Here is a 12,455-nt window from a genome sequence, read left to right on the forward strand (position 1 = left end):
AACATGTCCAGGTGATAACATGTCAAAATATGCGTGGTCGGCGGCATTTCCTGCCAACGTAGTGTTCGCTGTCACTGTTGGCCAGCTCGCCGCTACAGGCGAAGCACGACTCTGCCATGCATGCCACCGGATTAGTGAGACCATGCAAAATCGCGAGTTGAAAACAGTAAGTTTCTTATATTAACCTAGAAAAAAACTGAGGCTACAGGGCTGTTGCATGCATGGGCATGCCGAGATATGGTAGCTTCGGATTGGTATCTATAAGTCGTCTCTGGCGTGTCTACTAAGAAGTGTCTGACTAGCAGCGTTCCGTCCATCGCAATGTTTCGTTCTTTTTTCTAATACAATGCTAAATTGCCGCATTTTCCGTAGTTCTATACGTAAAACGGTTGTTAATTGAGTCTCAATATATAGTGCTGAGTTGCGCAATTATCTTGGAAGTTGTTGGCCGCTCAAGTTGGAGGAAAAAGTAGTCTGCCCTTAGTGCACGTCAGTTCGATAGTTTGTTTTTGTTTCCTTCACTTCTACTAAATGTGAATAAACAACGACGAATTATGTATTACGGGCAACATAAAAACTTTATGTGATGATTTCATTCTACCAAAGCACGATTGGTGTGGAAATGGCTGTTCTAAGCCAAGCAACGTTCTAGACGAGCCTCGCAAACTCGCTACGCGGCAATCCCATCGTGACACAACGCCGGTTATGAAATATGCATAGACGTTGACGTCAGGTTTCTCTCTATGCAATATTGTAAGAAACTATAAATCTGTCGCTTGAGAATGTTGCACGTATTTAGTGAGGTACAACGAAGGCGCCTCGTCGGGTAAACGCTGGCCATTATAAGCCACCTACGCCAGCGGACTGCTTAGCAAGCGGTGTGTGCGCTTGCGCGTCTCGTATTATTTTTCTCTCTTTTTTTGGGTCGTTTTTCATATTTTCCTACCCGCCAGGAGGTCTCGCTGCCAGCTGTTTTCCCAGTGAAGACTAGTGGGGAAGAGTTCAAGGCGACGCCGCTCCGAGGGGAAACGGGATGAAGGCGTCTTGCGCAATTAGCCTCATTTGGTGGCGCTTTATTTGGAGAACATTTTTGCCGAGTTGGCATTGACGGGGCCGAAATCGACCGTTGAGCGTTCTCGTGCAGCCCTAAGCAGCGTGGTGCACGGCCATCGTTCAGCTTCGGAGCGCGCCGAGCGTGCTTACGCGACCGCGGGGGGTAGCATTCTCACCGTTCGCACTTTTCAAGGATGATACAAATGAGAAATATTCATCTGGCTGGTGGGATGTTTTGCAGGCGGATAGCTAGCTCTGCGATCAATCGTGTGTTTCACGTGTGCTTAACGATACTGACGGTGCTGAAAGCTTTAGAACACACGGATCTGCTAGGCAGTTTGACTGAAACATTCAAGCAAAAGGAATATTATGCAATTCGTTTGTTTTTGTTAACAGCGGAGGTGTTTAAGCCGACTGTTAGTCCGTGAATAGCGAACAGAAATTGTGGGCAGATCCTGGTGGTAGTGTAGAAAGGGTATAAGCGCAATGGCACATACCCCTGTGAACTAGCGAAGGCGTTTAAGCCTAGCCAAAATACGTGGCCAATACTATTGATTGGCTATTGATTGGCTATAGCCAATCAATAGTCAATCAATAGCTAATCGATAACCGATCAATAATCAAGACATATTATTCGGAAAATGCTGGGGATGACTTGGTAGTGCAATGTGCCGATCAGCTCCTCTGTTTCTTTAGCCTTGCGCCACTAGTGCAAGCTACGCAATTTTTTTTTGCTTGCGCAATTCCGGTTATCTTAGAAGCGTTGCGAAGTATGCACATTCATTTTAACGTTAATTTGCTCGATTTGCAGTGACAGAAACATCCAAGGCAGCTATCTTGTACAACGACGTTACTCACTTCTTGCAGGCGTAGAGTCTGGCAAAGAAACGACGGTGAATTTATTTTGAAAAACCTATAGAGCGGGTGGCGCCGTATACATTCGAGATGCCATTCTGACATTCTGCGAAATCTGGGCTTGACCGAATCTTGTGCCAAGTAGGCGTAGGATCTGCGCTCTGTTGCAAAATTGCAAAATGCGTCTCTCTCTCCTTTTCTTTCATTTTCTTTACGTTGAGTGAACGTTATTGAAACTGTTGCTCGCAATCTCTGTAGCAGTCACGCATGATTAAATATTTTTTTTATTTTTTTTATTCGGGCAAAACAGGTACAAGGTTTGCCCGCGAAGTAAGGCAAAAGGAGGGCTTAAATCTCCTGACTAGGCCTTACCTCGCTGGGGCAGCAGAGATAGCGGAATTTGCAAGTTACAAAAGCAGTTTGTAAAACAGACATTTCATAACTACATACAAAACAATCTTTGAAGCACTCTGCAGAACACCATTTGCTTGTAAAATAACATACAAACGAGTTAATCCATGACTAACATAAAAGTAACATTTAAAGAATATAATTATTACATCACTAATGCAACAACAACGCACTTTTAACACTGAAGAATTCACTGTTGCATTAACATTTGCACAGCATATCTAGATCAGAAGAGAGAAACATGTTCACTATGAAGTGTTTAAATTGGCGAATAGTTCTACAATCTCTAGCGACATCAACAATGTTAGGGTACGTATTACATAAACGCATGGTTTCATATTCGATAGTTTGCATGTCATAGTTTGTCCTGGGTTTCTTCGCTACTATTGAGGTGTGGCGTAAGCTGTACCCTGTGTTTCTACTGAGGTACCGATTTGAAAATGTCTCAAAATTGCTGGAGATATCTTTAAACAACCGAATGCAGATCTTTGCTTGGTAAGAGTTTCTAATATTAAGGATATTGTAGCGCATCATTAGTTTAGAAGATCCTATGTATTGATTAGAAGAATTAAGCAAACGAACAGCTCGTCGTTGTAATACCGCTAGTTTTTCTATATCGGTTTTATTGCCGTTTCCCCATACTAATAAGCCATAGCTAAGATGGGAATGTACCAGCGAAAAGTACAGTTGTCTGACAAGCCTTACAGGACACATAGTACCCGATTCGTTGTAGCAAACCAACTGACCGTGCAACTTTAGTGCGTACCTTATTTATGTGCTCTGTCCAGCTTAAGTTTTTATGAAATATAACTCCTAGAAAAGAATGACTTCACACATGTTCTAGTTGCGATCCACAGTAGTAAAGTTTAACATCGTAACTTATTTCTTTATTCCTTGCATAAAACACCGTAAACTTAGTTTTTTTCACATTTAGACTGAGCTGGTTTAAATGTAGCCATTTGTGAAGTTCTTCTAACCAAGAATTTGCGGAAACTTCTAGTTCCTGAAGGTCAACACCAGAAAAGAAAACATTAGTGTCATCCGCGTACATTATTATTTCATCTGTTAATGGAACGTTTACTATATCATTTATATACACAATAAACAGTAATGGCCCTAAAATCGAACCTTGTGGTACCCCATATTTAATTACGTTTTTTTCCGAAGTGTAACCTTGCAATGAAGTATATTGCAATCGAGATTCAAGGTAACTATTCATAAGTTCTAACGCTGTGCCTCGAACGCCATATACTTGGAGCTTATCTAGTAATATTTTATGTTTGATAGAATCAAAGGCCTTGCGAAAATCTAAAAATATACCAATGGTAAGCTTTCTTTCTTCAATATTATTTATAATTGTATCTCTGATTCTTAATAATGCCATTTTGGTTGATTTATTTTTCTGGAAGCCATATTGCTTATCCGAAATAATACCTTTATCCAGCAGAAAACCATTTAGGCGCTTATGTATAATACGCTCAGCGACTTTTGAAAATAATGGCAATACCGAAATGGGTCTGTAATTGTTGAGGTCGTTGTGATTTCCGCCCTTAAAAATCACAGCAACACCGAGCTATCTTCATTTTTTCAGGAAAAACTCCAGTGGAAAGTATACTGTTACAGATGTGTTCCAACGGACCACATATTATGTGAGCAGCTGCTTTAATAGCTTGAGCTTTGATGCCGTCCTCACCAGCGGCTGATTTGTTGGTCAAGGAATTGAGAATGGAAAAAAATCTCGCTTTCAGATGTAGGTGCAAGAAAAATCATCTCGCTGACACGATTATCCATGTAACTTTTACTATTTCGATTTGGGAGAAAATCTGATGTAAAAGTTGAAGCACCAGCATTGATAAAATGATTATTAAATAAATTAGCTGCGCTGTTTCCACAAAATTTAACATCATTTACAACAATTTCTGACGGCACATTCTGTGAAGAGGAACCTATTATCTCGCGGTATATGTTCCACATTCTACGACCATCACTGATAGAACTTTCAAATCGACCTGTGTAGTACTCAGATTTCGCTTTCTTCAGATTCAGTTTGTTCCTGACTTGTTTAAACTCTTTAAATATTTCAGGGTTACGGGTATTTAAGAATTTAGTGAATAATTTGTCTCTGTGTTGAATGCGCTTATATAGGTCATGATTTACCCATTCCTTTCTAGCTTTTTTATGCTTGACCACAGGGCCGATAGGAAATGCTTCATTGTATATTTGTTTTACTTTGGATACAAATAGGTCGTATGATGCAGAGGGATTCGCTTGAGCATAAACATCAGACCAATTCGCATTGGAAAGCAAAGTTTGAAATAGCCGTATGCTTTGGTTATTTGTGACTCGCTTAAAATCGCGATCTTGATCAGTGCGCACATGAAATGGTAACGGAGCGAAAATCGGCAGATGATCACTTATACCAGAACTGAGCACTCCGGAACATGTTTCATTTTTTGTGACCGAATTAAAACATAAATCAATCAATGTCTTCGAATTCGCTGTTATCTGAGTAGGAATTTCAATAAGGTTTTCACAACCATTTGCTAGCATAGTTTCAATGAGTTGGATACTTTCGTTACTTTTTGAAAGTAAGTCAACATTGAAGTCACCAAGAATAATGGAGTGCAATTTCTTCATGCTGGCAAGTTCAAGTACTGAGTCCATATAATCAAGTAGTCCTGTTAGCACACCTTGCGGTGGGCGGTAGACAACAACAATCAGAATATTTTGAGAAATTGCAGCAATACATTCAAAATCATCGGTCACGCGTGTAAATTCTGGCAGTATTACGCAACCATGACATTCGCGAGCATATAAAGATACGCCACCGCCTCGCTTTCTTGAGCGATAAATTGAAATGTGCTTGTAACCCGAGAAATGTATTACGTCATGCTCACCCGCGTACCACGTCTCTGAAAAAGCTAGGAAATCAAAACAACAATTTAGCTGCGACAGATATGTCTCGATACCTGCTTGCTTATTTCTTAAACTTTGTGCGTTTATGTGAAACAGTTTAAGCCCCTTTTCATGAAAACAGCTGTTCTTCACTACCAAGTCGTTGAAAGATGTAACATCGTGATAAGGTTCCATGTTTGTAGAAGTTGGCGATGCGTTAATCTTAGACGATTTTGTCTAAGTCGCTTTCCGTGGCCAGCCTTATCGCTCGAGCATTCGGCTGCTTGCGCACAAAGATAGTTCCCTGTGAACTCCAAACGAATTGATAGTTCAATTCCCTTGCCTTGTTCTTGGCAAGCCAAAGTAATCGCTTGTTCGCTGCAGTCAGGTTATCAAAGAATTTAATGCCCTGTGTTTTGCTCCTAAGATTTTTTTCTTTTCGAACCATGCAGTTTTCAGTGTTCTGGTGGAAAAACGAACAAGAACGACAGGGTCTCTACCCTCTTTCGAACGTAGACGGTGAATTCCATCAATATCTTTTTCAGATAATGGCGGCAAGTCAAGCTGCGTGGCAATCTTAGTTATTTCTGTTATCAGATTTTCGCCTTCCCGTTGAGCCAAACCGTGAATTTCCATATTCTGTCTGCGGTTGTACTGTTCGAGAACGTTCACTTCTTGTTTTAACTTTCACAGCATTGTCACATCTTGCGACTGTTTAACAGCCTCCATTCGGCGGCGTAATTCATCGATACCTTGTTCCTGCCGATTTACAGCGTCTTTAAGGTTATCGTAGGTATCAGACAAATGCTGCACCGACCTTTCGATGTTCTGCACAGTTTCTTTCAAGCCCATCAGTTTATACAACTTTGCCTCTAGGGTTTGCATTTGTGACAGTTTTTTGTTTATTCAGCAAGCTCACTTTGAAGGTTCACAGATTGGCCCGCTGTGTCAGAGTTACCCACAGAAAGCTTACATGTAGGACATCTAAGTGACTTCTTGGTCGCATCTTTCATCATCTTAAACGACCTAGCAGTGATGCCGCTACATTTTCCGACATGGAAGTCACCGAGGCAGTCAACACATTGCATGACGACATCATCCTCACTAAACACTGTGTGACAAAAGGAACAGGCCTCTGCAGTCATTTTTGCTCAAGAGAAACGATTGACATAAAAAAAGCAACCAAAGCAGCGGTCAAAGCAGCAGCAGCAGCAGCGGTAATAGCGAGTAAAATATATGAAAGCAAAACAATATTGCAGACAATTTTCACTAACTTGCAAAAATTTCAGTCGTGCATTTAGACGCGATTCAACCACGCCAACCGCCACTGCTGCTGCCCGAATGAGTCCGTTGGCCAAGCGTCGATCCTTTTGTAGGCTCCGTCAGTAGCATAGAGTTTCATATTACTATAACTAGAGGGCAATGTGGCGCTGCGATCGTTCAACTATCATGGGAATGATGGGAAGTACAGGCTACGGATTGGTATTCTGTTGACTGGCGAACTAGTCTACAGGTATTTTTTTGTCAGTTTTGGTTTCGCTAGTTTTGCTCCAAGCGCAGTTGCTACAATCCGCAGTGGGGCAGTGCGGCGCAAAACTCTCGAGCTCTCTGTATTTGTTCGGTCGCTCGAAGTAGCGATAGGGTTCTTTATTCTATGGCGATAGCGTGCTGAGCAAGCGACTGGAACAATGCTTGTGTCGCGGCGTGTTGACGAAGCCCTGACGAGAAAGCGACGGCATCGTAAAAGGTGAGAGAACGTGTTTTGACTGTTTTGACCCTGCTTTGTTAAGTGTGTTAGGTTGACGCCGTAGCCGCTTTATCAAACTTCAGAAGATCGAAAAGAAGGTAACATACAAGCACAGTACTCGCGGGATCGAATCCCGGCCACGGCGGCCGCACTTCGATGGGGGCGAAATGCGAAAACACCCGTGTACTAGATTGAGGTGCACGTTAAAGAACCCCAGGTGGTCCAAATTTCCGGAGTTCCCCACTACGGCGTGCCGCGTAATCATGTCGTGGTTTTGGCACGTAAAACCCCATAATTATTTTTAAAGCACAGTACTACGCACATCTTCTCTGCTTAAAACCTTTAAAGCACGTAGAAAACGTGGCATATCCCCGCAAATAAGTTTCAGTGGCGGATTTCATTAAAATTCCTGGGATGACTGATCGGGCCGGCGTATGCGATCATTGTAACGCGTCGCGATACTGCATCTAGGTGTGGGATGTCTGATCGGTTGTGGTTCCGTTGTAGTGTGTCAAGTACGCTCGCTTTTACACGAGCCCATAGAAATCTGTACCAGCTACGTTCGTTAGATTATGGGGGTATGCAGCATACGTTTCCGGCGCACAACATTCATAATTATATGAAAGCTTGCAGCTTTCATTTATATTTCAGCTTGCGATTGCTCTTACTTTCCTGTCTAGTTTACTAACGCAGTGCCACTTGACTGACGGAAGAATGTTGCATGTGATAACTGAAAAAGAAAATGGTGCGTTTCAAATACTGTAGCTCAGATGAAGAAAGAAAAACACTATAGTAATGAGGTTGACCAATTCCTTGCTCATAAAATTGGTGCATTGCAAAACCTGGAAGTGTGTGGTGGTGTCGTGCTGTCATTGCTCCTTGCAATTTAACTTGGTTAATGTCCGCATGAAATTGACTCCTTATACTTTTTAGTTTAGAGATTAGTATTAACATAAATGCAGTGTGTATATGTGTCGCTGTAGTCATTCATTTTTGTAATGTTGCCAGGGTTTACATAAGATTGACAGTTGAAGGAATCGTAGCAAAAGGAAAATAGGACAATCAAGCACAGTTTTTTGGTTTGCTTGCAAAACACAGTAAGACAGACGAAATAAATTTTGTTGTTGAAAGTTAGCGCTTGTCTTCGTCTTCGTTTCTTCTCGTGTCCGTGTTTTCATGCGCTTCCTCATTTGAGGCCCGGCAACTATGTCATAGTGTGCACTTCATAGAAGACCTAGATGCGAGCAACACAGCATTGAGCAACCAAAATCTTGTGCACAACGTGTTGGTTGATTACAACGCTGCCCATCCTTCCGGTGAACACATCGAGTGAGCTTCAAGTGTTGCTGCTGATGCCTTCACAAGAAATCGAGGGTAGAAGACAAAAGACAATTTTAAAAAGCATATAACAATAGTGTAGCATAGTATAACAATATAAAATATTGTGTTACTAAAGTTCATCCGTGTGTGAAGGGTTTCAGTGGACGTACTAAAACAGCAAGGCCAGCTTGTTCTATTTAGTGTATTTTTCGAGGAAAATATTGGTAAAGTAAGATGTATTAGTTTCTGTAATTACTTAATGTTTTGGTAGGACAGTAATTGGTCGCTGTAGGCAATTGCAATTTTGATTTAATTATAATTTTGTTTATCTGTGCTGTGTAGAATTCTGATTGCAGCACATATAAAATCGGCCATACAATCGGCTATGTTGGTGTTTGCAGTTGCATACTATATAGCCCGACCTCATTCGATTTTGCTCAACCAGCCAATCAGTGCTCGCCTGAGGGCGAAAGGCGAACTACCGCCGAAGTGGAACGTTTCAGAATACGGCCCCAGGTTGTATATATTAACCAGAGGCCTTTTCTTAACCGCCCTTGAATTTGAATTCCCCAACTATAAATAGTTCTTAGCTAAATTTAGTTTTCACCTAGGATTATGTTATAAAATTAAGTTTTTTGAAAATCAGATGCCATTTGACCCAGTAATCATGATACGAAACTTCAACTCATACTGTGCACAAGAATGATTCATATCTGCCTTTTATATGTTTTAGGATGTTTTAAAACATCCTAAGCGCAGTGTCCACCAACAGTGACATCACAGGAATGACAGGATCTCTGCCCTTTGAAGTTAGCCCAGCCTTCTCGTCCTGTGGGGCAGCATGTATGCAGTGAGGCTGAATTATACTGTTCTTTGCCATCACTTCTCTTGCAACCTAAAGCATCCCCCTCACTTTCTTCAGAATATGAATATGGTTCATGTGATATGGCTAGGATGGGGTAATTTGGCAATGTGGCCTCAGTGTATGCTTCATCTGGTGATTGGCACAAGCATCACTAGCTTGACATCCCACAAGGTCACACATGCTGTTCCTGTGAAGTTACCAGTGGTATGAAGACACATGTAATTTGGCATGTGTTTGCAAGTGTTCAAGTCAAAGGAACCTATAATTTTTGCTTGTGTGCCTGAGGGGTTGAAGCTTTATACCTTGGTTATTAGATTGGAATAGACATACAAAGAAAGAAAAGGGGACAAAAATTGTGTCAGTACTCTTCAGTATTCTTGATCCCATCAGACAGTTTCTTCCCTGATAAGTTCATTCGCATGAACATAGTGAGTTCGAGACAAAAACATAATGTGAAATCATCGTTACTGTGAACTGGAGGGGTTTGCCATGTTTTGCTAGAACATTTATATTGTGCAACATATATTCATAAATTTTGCTCTTTAATGTCAGTTTTGCTCTTCGCAGCTGCTAACAATCGTTGTGAATTTCTTTCCATGTTTCTTTAGGACCTGAGAGAGACTGACGTTTTGGGATCTGCTACACCTTTCTCTTCCCTGGTATGCAGTGAAAATAAATTAAAAGTTGAAATGAAATAAACAAACATACTTCTACCCTTGTGTTGTCACTGCTTGGTTGAAACAAAGTCGGCACTGCCCCTTCACGCAGTCGGCGTCGTTGTAGACCACCGCAAAAGTTAGATTGCTCGAAGTGGGCAGAGCACAGAGCATGACGTCTGGTTGGAGCAAAGCCTCTCAGACCCATGGCTTGAAGCCATTTTTGCAGGAGGATGGGATTGTCAATTGGAAACCTGTTTATTGAACACAAAAAGTGCAGAAAGTGGTCAGTCATCATCATCATCACCAGTCTATTTATATGTACAGTACAGGACGAGGGCCTCTCCTAGAGATTTCCAATTACCCCAGTCTTGCACTAGCCGATTCCACCTTGCACACACAAATTTTCCAATTTCATCACCTCGCCAAAATTTCTGCCGACCTCGACTGCGCTTCCCTTCACTTGGCACCCCATTCGGTAACTGTAATAGTCCAACAGTTATATGCCCTATGCATAACATGGCCTGCCCCAGTTCCTTTTTTTCTCTCTCTTAATATGAAACGGAATATCGGCTTTCCCCATTTTCTCTCTGATCCACACTGCTCTCTTCCTGACTCTTACCATTGCCCCTAACAACTTTCGTTCAGTCGTTTTTTGTGTGGTCAGTACGTAGATGCAACTTTCTGCTTTGCTACAGCACTTTGGCTTCTTGTACATGCTGCTAGCCTTAAAGCTGTTAAGTGTAGCTGCAGACATATGCTGGGTGTTTAATTAAGCTGCCAGTAATATTTTTTTGCTCATGATGCAGAGTGCAATGGAAAGACTGCTGACTGCTTGCATAAAGCATTTTGTTTGCTACATAGTTGCTCTTCTACTGGCTTGACAATCAAATTTGATTGAGGGCTTCATTGCATGTGTTCATTGAAATGGTTGTTTCAGGACATTTGAGAACACAAACTTACTTGTGGTAAGAAAGGTTGCTGTTTCCTGGCTGTAGTCTGCTGTCGCAAAACGGGTAAGCGCAAAGCCACGACGTAACAGTTGCTGGCGCGCACTTCAGAAGAAGCGGTACGTCAACATAAAATATAGTAAAGCATGCTCGTAAGAGGCCACAAGCGTCTAAGATAGCACTGCAGCAGATGTGTTTAAAAGTACTCGAAGGCGTTCATCAATCGTGACAGCCGATGCAGCCTTTCGAAAGAGCGAGAGAGTTCGCAAGTGCGTACCGTCTGCGAGAAAAGTTCACTTTCCCCGCGTTCGCAGCGAGCAGGCGTCGTAGCAGACGACACTTGTAACATTTCTCTCAAAGGCGCAACACTTTTCTCATAATACAAAATTTTTATTTCCATAAATATTTGATGAGTATTTTTATATAAGCACATGCACGGTTGTTATTGCTGTTGTGAAAGTAAATAAATAATTATTCAATGGCGCTAAATCAGGCAGAACAATGCATACCCTGGTGGTAAACCATGCTTCAATCTCAAAGTCATGCAAACTTTATTCAATGTATTATGCATTATATAAAACACAACATAAATAAAATTAATTTTTGCACGAAAATGTTTTAATACAGCTTCGTTTACTGCGCCGCATGCAAACGCCACCAGTTTCAAGACAGAAGTCAATCCGAAGCCTGTACTTCCCATCATTCCCATGTAGGTTGAGGCGACGTTCAGGAGAACCCCCGTAGACACTAGCGCCACTTTTCCCTCTAGGTTTTTTATTTAGAAACTCTATGGTCAGTAGTAAGGGTCACGTGTCTCGGCGATCCTTGGTGGCAGCAGCTTGTTGTGACGTAATCTTGTCCGACAGCGCCCAGCGACAAGCGATGATGAACTGTTATACCGAGAGAAGGAACTTGAAAATAGTCCTTATTGCTCAGTTATACAACCTGTCGTCTTTGGAGAACCGAAAGAACCTGGCGGTGCTGCTTTTCCCGAAGACACCACAGAACTGCACAACGAATGCTAGGGCCCGACTTCAACATCGCGTCTGATGCAACGTTTCCTGCCTTTATGCTTTCAGACGCATTTCTCGAGTTCTCGTTTGCTCATCTTCAAGCTTTGCAGTGGCTAGTTCCGCATCAACCCCGACCCCGATGATGGTGTAAAGCGGCTCAGATACATCGACAAAGGGGTGGCAAGCATGTACGTCCGCAATCTATATGTACACTATAATTTAAATGTCTGTTACATGTAAAAAAACTATCAGAGTTATTTACAAGTGTATGTGGGAGCATTTGTGTAAAACACTATCTCGTCGTCAGGTAATACATTGCCGGCGCCGGGTCCATGCTCTAGCATTTTTAATCACGTAAACTTAAAAAACTTTAGCACCAATGAATACATAATACCCATTGTTGCTTGAGGTCAAATGGTTACCACAGAATGGAAGCAGGATTCAAAATTCTCCTCCAACTGACGACCGCCACTTTCGCTTGGCAGCTAGCTGTCCTATACTAATGTCCATCTCCGCTTCTTGCAACGGTTCCCTTTCAACTGCGTGACACAATACTTCAGCCAACATGTGTTTTTAATATTTTCAAACACCAAAGTAAAAAGCTTGCTTCACCGCGAAACTGTGTTTCCTGCGTAATGTGATTCTCTCAAGCATTAAAAATGGTTATAAAGGTTTTATTTGAAACAATAT

General features: G+C 41.8%; 1 long non-coding RNA gene across 1 annotated transcript; it reads right to left on the bottom strand.

The window, feature by feature from the left end:
• Positions 1–7,396: 7,396 nt before the first annotated feature.
• LOC125944737 (uncharacterized) lies at positions 7,397–11,499 on the bottom strand. Its single transcript, XR_007466419.1, has 3 exons — positions 10,766–11,499; positions 9,855–10,056; positions 7,397–8,317 (listed from the first exon to the last, which is right to left on the bottom strand). It is a non-coding gene; the product is annotated as an uncharacterized LOC125944737 (long non-coding RNA).
• Positions 11,500–12,455: the final 956 nt, after the last annotated feature.

Source organism: Dermacentor silvarum, chromosome 4 (assembly GCF_013339745.2).
Source record: "Dermacentor silvarum isolate Dsil-2018 chromosome 4, BIME_Dsil_1.4, whole genome shotgun sequence".
NCBI classification, from domain to species: Eukaryota; Metazoa; Arthropoda; class Arachnida; order Ixodida; family Ixodidae; genus Dermacentor; species Dermacentor silvarum.